Source organism: Rutidosis leptorrhynchoides, chromosome 11 (assembly GCF_046630445.1).
Source record: "Rutidosis leptorrhynchoides isolate AG116_Rl617_1_P2 chromosome 11, CSIRO_AGI_Rlap_v1, whole genome shotgun sequence".
In the NCBI taxonomy this organism is placed as follows: domain Eukaryota; kingdom Viridiplantae; phylum Streptophyta; class Magnoliopsida; order Asterales; family Asteraceae; genus Rutidosis; species Rutidosis leptorrhynchoides.
Genome location: NC_092343.1, coordinates 94,572,040 through 94,584,377, shown reverse-complemented (window position 1 = coordinate 94,584,377; position 12,338 = coordinate 94,572,040).

The following is a 12,338-nucleotide window of genomic DNA, read 5'->3' as shown; positions in this document are numbered from 1 at the left end:
GACAAAAGAGCTATGCAGATAAACGTCGGAAATTTTTAGAATTCCAAGTTGGTGATAAAGTCATGTTGAAAGTATCCCCTTGGAAGGGCATCATTCGTTTTGGAAAGAGAAGCAAATTAAGTGCACGTTATGTTGGACCTTTCAAGATTATTGAAAGAGTTGGTCCTGTGGCATATCGATTAGAATTACCCACTGAGCTTAGTAATGTGCATGATGTATTTCATATCTCGAATCTTAAAAAGTGTCTTGCTGATGACACACTCATTATTCCATTGGATGATATCCGCGTTGATGATAAAATGCATTTCGTTGAAGAACCGATAGAGGTTATGGATCGTGAGGTTAAAGGCTTGAAACAAATCTCTATTCCTATTGTTAAGATCCGTTGGAATTCACGAAGAGGCCCCGAGTATACCTGGGAACGTGAAGACCAGATGAAGCGATCCTCATCTTTTTCCAATTGCTGATACATCAGAGAAGTCTTCCTGAAACTTCGGGACAAAGTTTAAATTAACGGGGAGGTACTATAACAACCCTCATTTTTGCACTCTGTAATGACTATAATTCCGTTAGGGTTTCTTTGTTGTCTCGTACATTATTATTAGGGTTCTTATCCGGACATAGTAAATGAAGTAATTAATATTCATAAACCAAACCCTAACCCTAATACTCGTATTAAATGAACTATAATTAATTAAATGATTGTATTTATTACTCTAACCCTAACCCTACTAATATTATTATTATTATTATTATTATTATTATTATTATTATTATTATTATTATTATTATTATTATTATTATTATTATTATTATTATTATTATTATTATTATTATTATTATTATTATTATTATTATTAAATGTATATATTATTTATTAATTTGTACGTGATATATATAAAATGTAAATGAATATATAATTATGTGTTTATATGTAAACTAATTAGGTTATGGGTAATAACTATAAAATTTGTAAAATAAATATTTATGTGTATATATATGTCGAAATATATAAATATATATATATATATATATGTATATATATATATATATATATATATATATATATATATATATATATATATATATATATATATATCGGTTAAATAAAATAAAAATAATAAATAACAGATAATGCAAAACAATTCTAGAATGTTCTAAATTGGTAAAAAAAATATAAAAATATATACTTAAAAAGGCTTCGGCCGAATTTATTTTTTTTTTTAAAAAAGAAGATTAATTTTTATAAAAGGAAATTATAATGCATGGTCACCAAGTTTTCTCATCTATAAAAAGAGGCTTAACCCTCATAATTTTTCATTCGAGTTTTTGGAGCTCTCCTTTTTCTGTCGAAAATCTTTGTGAGTTTTTCTTTCTTTTTTTTTCGATTTCTTTCTTTATTTTTTCTTTTCTCGGTCGAAACCAAACAACAACAATAATTTTTTTTTAATTGTTACAAGCTTAATTAAATCCAACTTTTTACATGATAATTATTAACATGATTAATAAGTTTTATAAAAATTATTTTTTTCAGATTTATGAGTTGATTTTTCAATTTTTATTAATTTGTTTGTGTTTCTATTCGGCCGAACATAAATAAATATATAATAATTATGTATTTAGTTAATTAATTTATATATTATGTATGATAATTATTATTTATTATTAATTAATATAAGATCTAGGAAAAATAATTTTACAGATTTATAATACGGGTTAACATTTTATTTAATTAAAACAGTTTATTATATATATATATATATATATATATATATATATATATATATATATATATATATATATATATATATATATATATATATATATATATATATATATACAGATTACACATATATTTATAAAAAAATAGGAAAAATTCTATTTAAATTATAAAAATATTTTTCCAGGAAAGTATGATATTAAATTAATTAATTAGCTCAGTACTTAATTTATAAAAAATTAAATTCGAATTATGTGTTATTTAATTATAGAAACAAGGAGAAATTCATAATAAAAATATATATTCAGTAAATAAAAATAAATAAATAATTTTTCTGGGTTTATAAACTTTTTATTGATCTGATAAAATTATAAAAATTAATTTATGGGTCGATTTAATAATTATTGTATAATTAAACTCTTTTATTATGTAAATAGAGGGTAATTAAGTAAATAAATATAAAAATAAAGAAATCTTTTTATAAATATTTTTCTACAGGTTAATAAACTGTGAGAAACTTATAAAAATTTTAAAAATAATTATTTAGGTTTATTTAGTATTTTATATAGAATAAAACTTGTTTTGTGATTAAATTTGGATTAAAAACAAATATAAATGCAAAATTGTAATAAAATAACTTTCTTAAATTTTTCTACTAATTTTTATAATTAACTAAGACTATAAAAATTATGTATATGATTCTTAGGTATTTAATTAATTATTTAGGTATTTATGGATTATATTGGGTTAATAAATGCTATAATTATTAACAAGTATCTTGTAAATTAAATAACAAATAATGTGACCAATTATGTTATATATTGTATGAGATAGTGATTAGTATTATAAATATTAATTAATTCATGTCATAAGTTAGTAATTATAGCTTGAGTAATAATACATATATAATTATGAAACTATTAATAGTTATATAATACAAATAGTAACTATATATATAATTAACTTAGTTATATAATTAAAGGTTATATACCTATAACATGTGAAGGTTATAATAAAGATAACGTGCACTATATACGAACCTCACCGCTACATATGGCGTAGGGTGGTCCTTGTTGCCTTATGGGATCCACTTGTGGATTTCGAATGCCAAGACATAGATTCTGGTCAAAAATCCTGGGCGCCAGGTAAAAACTGAATATCAGAGTGACTTGTATGATAGCAACGAGATTTGAGAAGTTGTACAATGTCTTGCTAAAGATTATAACCCGAACTTTCTATAATTGGAAAATTTCTAAGAATGGGAACTTTCTATAAATAGTTACCTTTTTGAAAATGGAAATTATTTTAGAAAATCATTTTCATTAGTATAGTTACTATGCTTATGTCTATTAGGCAATATCTGATCGTACATTCTATCTCTAGGTTGAGATCTCGATCACGTTCTTTCGTTCAATTCTTTTCTCTTGTGGAATAACTCTTCTGTGCTACTAAGGTGAACTCATAGCCCCGCTTTTTACATATTTTATTGAATTTTATAAATCTTAGGGTGAGACACATGCTTACTTTAAATGATTTACAATTTAGACTCAAGTGCCTAAACTTTTTGATATGCAACTTCATGAGATTATTGCTAACTTGTATTCTTACATGCAAATCCCCACCATAATATCGTTAATTGCTGGAATTGAAATGTTGCAAGTTTAATTATTGTGAGTAGGCCTATTGAGAGTGACGTCTCTACCCATTGACCGATCGTCAAGGGGGTACATAATAATAATTACCGACACCCGTACAGTGTCAGGGGTTAATGTTTAGCTCGATATTATAACTCATGGCATATTGAATATTTTGATGTTTTGAAATAAATCTTGTGGTCTAAACTTATTAATTATTAAACCTATGATGTTCACTCAACCATTGTGTTGACATTTTAAGCATGTTTGTCTCAGGTGGAGAATAGCTTCTGTGCTGTCCTATGTTGCTTGCTTGCTGTTGCATTGGAGTCCACATCATTTATATTATAGCATTTGTTACACATTTCGCTTTTCGCTGCAATTGAATTATTGATTTTATTAAACGTCACATTTAGAGTCGTTCTCATTATATAACTGTGTGATGGTATCGAAAAAGTCATATTTACCCCCGGCCCTATTTGGGGGGTATGACAGTGTACACCGTGCAGTCACGCGTGTTTATGCCATCTACTCATTGGTCGTTTATCAGTATAAACTTGTACCGTCGAGAGCTAGACAATCACCTCTTAAGGGGGTATAGAATAACTAGCATGGGACTTATGTGGATGCCGAAATCTGTCTGCCGCTAGCCGGTTATTATTATATGAACATCGTTGTAAATAACATAATGACTAAGTTATTGTTAACGGAAAAATTATTTTATTCATTCCTAAAAAGGAAAAACATACATAGATTCTTTATTGAAAAAGAAAAGACATAAACATCAAGATAGCCATGAGTTGAAGTGATCTGTTTCAATCACGGTATCCATATAAATTTTAGTGTAGCGTCTAGCCACTTTTGTTTCCCTTAGCCGGTGTTCCATCTTGGTTGGAGCTTTCACAACTTTCTGGCCTGGAACGTTTTAATGCCGGATTAAGTTGTTCAGTTATTCCATGTGTATTAATAAATTTCTCCTCCCATCCCGGCTGATAGTGCCAGTCGGCACTCTTCTGATAAATCTTGTAAGTATTGGTTGGGCTCCTTTTGGTGGCGTGTGCTGATGGAGAGAAGTAACTAATTGACATACGTTTTTCTTCCAAGATGTGTGGTGTCTTCCGTTCTATGATGCTTCGTGTGACTTGAGTATTAACTTTTCCCGGGAAGGGCTATCGGGTGGATTCGACTGTTGCCACGTCTTGTCGGGTTGGAAATTTAAGCAAACCGTGAGCGGTGGAGGTTATGGCGTTAAACTTTCTGAAGAAGTTTCTTCCCAAGATCACATTCATGGCAGTCCCGGATTTGACAACATAGAAGTCAATGACTTCACTACGGAGGTAGGGCTGTGTGCCTACCATGACTGTTGCCTTAAGTTTTCCTATGGGTTCTTCTGTAAAGCCTGCGAACCCGGAGATGACAGCGTTGGACTGTCTCATTTTCCTACTGACACATTTCAGGAGTTGAGAAAGGCAATGGGCATACAAGACATCAACCTCACTCCCAGTGTTAATGTACATTTCTCGGACTCGAAAGGCGTCTATCAAGCCGTCAATCACCACAGGCTCTTCCAAAGCGTAGCGTGCCAGGAGCTTTAGGAAGTGATTGCGGCATCTCTCCAGGGGTTGAGCTCATCTTTCTCAATACTGATCATGTTAATTACAACCTTGTCTTTTGCTTTCTCACGCTTCTTGCCGTCTTCCTTTTGTCAGTTGAATGTTTTATTGGGATCATCTTTTTTGAACTTTCGATCCGACAACAATGAAATGCCCCGTTCATATTGATTATAAACGTTTCATATTAATTGGTTTCATTGCGAGGTTTTGACCTCTATATGAGACGTTTTTCAAAAACTGCATTCGATTTTAAAACAAACCATAACCTTTATTTTATCGACAAAGGTTTAAAAAGCATAACATAGATTTTCAAGTAATGATAATCTAAATTATAACGTTTACACAGGACCATTATATAATGTTTTACAATAATATTATACAACAATTTATTTTCCGAATGCAGTTTTTAAACATTATCATACAAGCATGCTGACTCCAAATCTTGTCTTTAATTTAGCATGCAACAGCGGAAGCTCTTAATAATTACCCGAGAATAAGCATGGTTAAAACGTCAACAAAAATGTTGGTGAGTTATAGGTTTAACCTATATATACATCAAATTGTAACAATAGACCACAAGATTTCATTTTTTCGTAATAACATACAGGAACACTCATCTATATAAAAATCACTCATATGATGAACACCTGGTAACCGACATTAACAAAATGCATCTAGAATATCCCCAAACATACAGGAACACTCATCTGTATATTAATAATCGAAGTACTAAAGCATCCGTAACCCGGATGGGGTCTGTTAGGCCCAATAGATCTACCTTCAGGATTCACGTCAATTAGTGGTGTTCACTAATTCTTAGGTTACCAAGCAAAAAGGGGTGATATCCGTTATAATAATTCAATCATAGAATGTAATTTCAAGTACTTGTGTCTATCTTGTAAATCATTTATAAAACTGCATGTATTCTCATCCCAAAAATATTAGATATTAAAAATGGGGCTATAACTCACTTTCATAGATTTTCAATTCGTCGAAAATCAGACTTGGCCACGGATTGATTCACAAACCTATAACAAATATATAAATATATATCAAGGTATGATAGAAATATATTCACATCTATTTTTATTTACGTGTTGACGATTTAAGTTGTCAAGTTAGCAGTCTAACGTTAGTAGTCCACAATTAGTAGTCCAATGTTAGTAGTACATATATAATTCAAAATATCACCATGTAATAATAAAAACAGTGTTTGTATAAGACTCAATCATGACCCACGATACCTCTATTGTAGTTACACGTATTGTGTATGTGGGTCTTTCTATTTATCCGACGTGTTGTGTAACTAATGTCTTAACTAATCAAGATTACATGATATTGTCTTGGACTTATCCGAGACTAGTATATTACTTGGAAATACTCATAACATGTTAGAATACATGTATAATACAAGAAAAGTTAGCTAGGATGTGGTTAGTATAGATTTTTGTAAAATCATCACGTAGTCATTTTAGCCATTTTTAACCAATATTGTTTTGCTCATAACTTCTTCATTATAAATCTGTTTTGAGTGAATCAGATTGCTATGGTTTTGTAACGAACTGAAATTTGTAAAACTAAACTGAAAAAGTGGTAGTTTATAGTCAGAGTTACAGGTTACATGCCTATTTTTAAAGAGGTAGTCATTTCCGTCGAAGAACGACATCTTGATGACCATTTTGAAAAACATGCTTCTACTTTGAGTTTAACCATGATTTTTGGATATAGTTTCATGTTCATATGAAATATAATTTTCACAGAAAAACAACTTTTAAATCAAAGATTATCATAGTTTTTAATTATCCAACCCAAAACAGTCCCCGGTTTCACTACGACGGCATATGTCCGGTTTTACGGTGTTCTTCTTGTTTTCAATTTTTAAATCATTAAGTTAGTATATCATATAGATATATGTGTTTAGTTGTTTTTAAAAGTTAAGTTAGAAGGATTAACTTTTTTTGCAAACAAGTTTAGAATTAACTAAACTATGTTCTAGTGATTACAATTTATATATTTTTGGAATAAGATAGTTATATATATATATGAATCGAATGATGTTATGAATATCATCACTACCTCAAGTATAGTAGGTAAACCTACTAGAAATGATGAGAAATAAACTTGAGCTTCAAAAGATCTTTGATGGCTTGGAAGTTCTTGAAGTAGAATCATGACACGAAAACAAGTTCAAGTAAGATTACTACTTGAATTAAAATAGTTATAGTTATAGAAATTGAATCAAAGTTTAAATATGAATATTAACTTGAATTAGAAAGATAATCTACTATAAATAACAAAGGTTTCTTGATCTTAGATGATTACTTTGAATGGATTTGAAAGCTTGGAAGTAGTCTTGCAAACTTGATATGATTCTTGAGGTGTTCTTGAATGATTGTTTTATATGATGATTTATGTTTGGATTTTTGAGCAAGATTGATGTAGATTTTGATGAAGATGATGAAGAACACTTAGAACATAATGAGAGAACAAGAGAGAGATCAATTTGATGCATGGAAATTGAAAATGAAAGTGTTTGCATGAATGAATGAAAAACGTGAATGGTGGTGGTGTTATATGTAAGTTGTAGTTTGATTTTTAGTGTAATATGTAACGACCCTGGATTTTTCCAACGTTATTTGTTAATAATTATTATTATTAATACTTGTGAATTATTAAATGTATTGTTTATATACGCTTACTTGTTACCGCGATTAACTTTGATTGCCCGAAACGTCTTTGTGACATGCGTACCTTACACGAATAATACATTCAAATATTATTTACATTCATGATTAATTTCTATTAATCATTTTTAATTAATTATGACTACTAATTAATTACTTGGGCTATAATTGGATTAACTTGTTAGTTACTTGAACTTGGACCTTGATTAATGTTAGTGGACTTAAGAGCCCACCCTACTCACCCTAATGGACTTACTAGCCCATTACCCATGTAAGTATTACTTTAGGATTAACCTAGATGAATAAACTTAGTAAGAATCTAGTTACCACTTACTTGCACCTTACCCCCATGCATGCACCCTTAATTACCAAACTTTGAGTCAAAGAGCATGCAAGACTTAGTGGACATCCTCCTCCCCCATTGGTGATGGGAACCTCACGGCCATAGTGGCCTTGGAGGTTGTTTTTGGTTTCAAACTTTGACTACCTATTACTACCATTCTACCTCTCCACTTTTACACACACTTACTAGCATTTTTCTCTCAAACTTCTTCTCTCATTCTTGCTCTCTACTTGTAAGTATCTTGAGCATTTTTCTTCTCTTCTTTCCTTGCAAAAACCGAACACACACACACACACACACACACACACACATAATCACCATCATCACTTGTTTTATGTTGTTGACTAGTTACTTGTTCATTGTTGTTATTTTGTTACATGTCTTTGTTAGTTATTACTCATTAGTTATCAAGAATCAAACTCTTTAGTTTATTCTTCATTTTATCTTGTATTTACAAGAACATGCAAGAACAAAACTCTCTAGTTTATGTTCTACATATTATATGTTACAAGAAAAAAGGTCCATGTGTTGTAAGTCATACTTGTGTTCATAAAGTAAACTTAAAAGTTTACTTTATAAAGATCAACACTTAGGCTTGAATCTTTAAAAGTATGAAACTCATGAACTTACTACTTGTGTAATTAGTTTATTTCCTCATTTGTTCATCTTTTAAAAATCGTGATTTTGGTTGTAGATGGTCAAGTGTTACAAGTTAACTTTGATCTCATTTTTCTTGAACTAAAGATTTACTTTAAAAAGTTCAAGAACATAGAATTAACTTAATAACTTTAGATCAAGACTTTTGGGTCTTGGATCTTTAAGATCAAACTAAGAACTATGTTCTACAACTTAAGATCTTGATTAGTTAGTTTACTTTCAAGTTTGTAGTTCAATAATACTTTTATATTTCATGCATGTGTTAAATCTAAGACTTTGATGTATCTTTGGTGTAGCGACCCGACCAAATCATGTTTGACGGCGCCGACTACTTCGGTCCCGTTGCGTGGTCATAAGTCTTTATTATGACGTTTGACCAAAATATGTCGCATTCATTTCATAAGTAAAAGGATGTTTCAAGTTTACAAATGTAGTTCAAAAGACTAGTTACATTACAAGTTTAACGTACGAATGAAACCTATGCGACACAATTTAAAGTAGTCAAAAGACGCTCCAACTATGCATGTATACTCGACATCCAAGCAAGTATCAAAAAGAGTGCGGAAGCATGTATCAAGTAGCTTTCAAGGACCTGAGAAAACATATAGAAAACTGTCAACGAAAACGTTGGTGAAATCATAGGTGTTTTAGTAAACGTTGCATTTGAACCACAAGATTTAATATAATATGATTTTCAAAATCATTTGCATTCCAAAGTTGTTATTTGTTTCGCGGGCACCCAATTATCAAACTTAACTGTTTTGCACCCTTTGCGTAGTGTTAGAACATACACTAGACCCGAAAATATATTTCATCCGCTAACGGTAGCGAACCGTCCGAATGAGGCTCGTCAAGCCCATGTGATCACATAATATAAGTTTACGTTTACACCCTGCAAGTGTAACTAATGATAACTGAATTGAGGATTTTCGTTCAAACTCGTACGTGGAATGTTCGTTTTCGTACTTGTGTTCAATGTGTAAAAGTATGATACGTATATGTTTTTCATCCCATAGTTTAAAGCGTAAAAGTTGTTTGAAAGATGGGACTATGATCTCACCTTGAGTGCACGTAAGAAAAGTACTTCACAAAGTAACGTGTGCGAAGGATAGTGCTAGTCTTGACCTAAACCAATTGGTCGTATCAATAACGGTAAACACGATAGGTCAAAGATGTTCAATTAGTCCTATGGCTCGTTACGACTCGATTATGTAGCATGTGAAATCAAATTGTCAAATTTCATGCAAGATACAAGTGTAGAAACAAGTTAGGAAGGTTGCACAATCATTTGGTTAAGTTTGACAAAAAGTCAAACTTTGGTCGGTCAAAGTCAATGAAAAAGTCAACACGTTCGGGTCGGGTCCCGAACTATTTTTCTGAGGTTTTTATTCTTATATAAACATGTTAGAACAAGTCTCATGTGAATCGGAGGTCCATAGGGTGCCAAACATTTTTCATAATTTGACCAAGGAGGTCAGAACCTGACCACGGCTTAGGCCGCGCCGCGACCCAGGATTGTCGCGCCGCGACAATACACGGGAGCTGGTACCTGGTCAGTCTCAAATTTCCAAGTCTCAATTCCAAACACTTTCAAGCATAACTCGCAAACCGCTAATACTTAGAACTCGTATCTTATATCGTTAGAAAGGTAATTTGACAAAGAACACAACTAAACACATTTCACCAACCAAAAACGTTATTTGTAACAATCGACCTTCCAAAGTAAATGATCAATTAATGCACACATTTAATACTCAAATTTGATAAGTGCACATTTATGATTTGGGCATTTAATACATACTTACAACATGCCGTTTTGTAGGTAATCGAGCATACAATACAACTAACTAGTTACTAACAATAATTCATGGCATTCAATGCATCAAATATTCATTTCAAGCTTATCAAACCCTAACCCAATTTCACCAAAATCACTAATCAAGTTTATGGAGTTTTCTCAAGCAACCTATACATCAAATTGAAGCTAGTGATACTAGGAATACATTTAATGCATGCATTTATAACATTTAACAACATTAAAACAACCAAATCACCAAATCAAACACACCAAAGTTCATACTCAAGCTAGTTACTTTAAATAACGAAATCGAGCATATAAATCATATATTCATGTTAGACTTGAGCCATAGACACTAATTAACAACTTTATAAGTTCAAAATATCAAGAACACAAAAATTTAGTGATTTTAGAAAGTTACCCAAACTTGATGAAGTCGGTATGGAATCGAAGGGGAAGTTGCAAGGATTCCAAATATGTAATTTGTTTTGCAAGACACCCGCTAGCTTGGATTTAGATGATGATTCTTTGATATGGAGTTTGAGAGAAAATTGGAAAGCAGTAAAGAAAAAGAGAAATGAAATGAAAAAGGTGGGAGGAAGGGGTTGACTAGTCAAATGCTAGTCACCTCTTTGGCACTATGGCGAAACTAGTCCCTCAAGTTCGGTTGCGGGTGCGTGAATTACCTAAACGAGATATTTTTAAAATGCGTATTAACAGGAGATGTTATAAACATATAACGGGATTTAAATAGTTAAACAAAAAAGTAAACGGAAAGAGGCGGGATGTTACATTACCTACTCCTTAAAAGAAATTTCGTCCCGAAATTTAAGTAGGCGTAGTAGTCGTTGTTTCTTCCTCGAAATTTCGCGTTTCCGGAATCGAGAATAAATGAGGGTATTTCTTTTGCATTTGATCTTGCCTTTCCCAAGTAAACTCGGGTCCCCTTTTGGCATTCCAATGGACTTTAACAATCGGAATTCGGGTTTGTTTCAATGTCTTGACGGAGGTGTCCACAATTTCAACAGGTTCCTCCACAAAATGAAGTTTGTCATCAATAGTAAGTTCCTCGAGAGGGATGACAATATCGGGCTCGGCAAGACACTTTTTCAAGTTAGATACATGGAAGGTAGGATGAACGGAGCTCAATTGAGGCGGAAGATCTAAACGATAAGCAACGGTTCCAATACGCTCCAAGATTTCGAAAGGACCAATAAACCGCGGATTTAGCTTCCCGCGTTTCCCAAAACGGATTACACCCTTCCAAGGTGCGACTTTTAACATGACGCAGTCACCGACTTGAAATTCAAGGTCGTTGCGTCTTTTGTCGGTATAGCACTTTTGACGACTCCGGGCCGTCCGAAGCCTATCTCGGATTTGAACGATCTTCTCGGTGGTTTCGTGAATGAGTTCAGGTCCGGTGATTTGCACGTCGCCTACCTCGGCCCAACAAAGAGGTGAACGACATTTTCGGCCATATAGCGCTTCAAAAGGTGCGGCTTTAATACTCGCGTGATAACTATTGTTGTAAGAGAACTCGGCGAGAGGTAAGTGCTTGTCCCAAGCTTTTCCAAAATCAACCACGCAAGCTCGTTACATGTCCTCCAAGGTTTGAATTGTACGTTCGCTTTGCCCATCGGTTTGGGGATGATATGCGGTGCTCATGTCTAAACGCGTTCCCAACGCCTCTTGCAAGGTACGCCAAAATCTAGAAACAAAACGGCCATCTCGGTCGGAGAAAATCGATAAAGGTACACTGTGTCGGGCTACGATCTCCTTGATATAAAGTTGTGCAAGTTTCTCCATTTTGTCGGTTTCTTTCATAGCGAGAAAGTGTGCGGATTTGGTGAGACGGTCAACAATAACCTAAAAGGTATCATAACCACCCG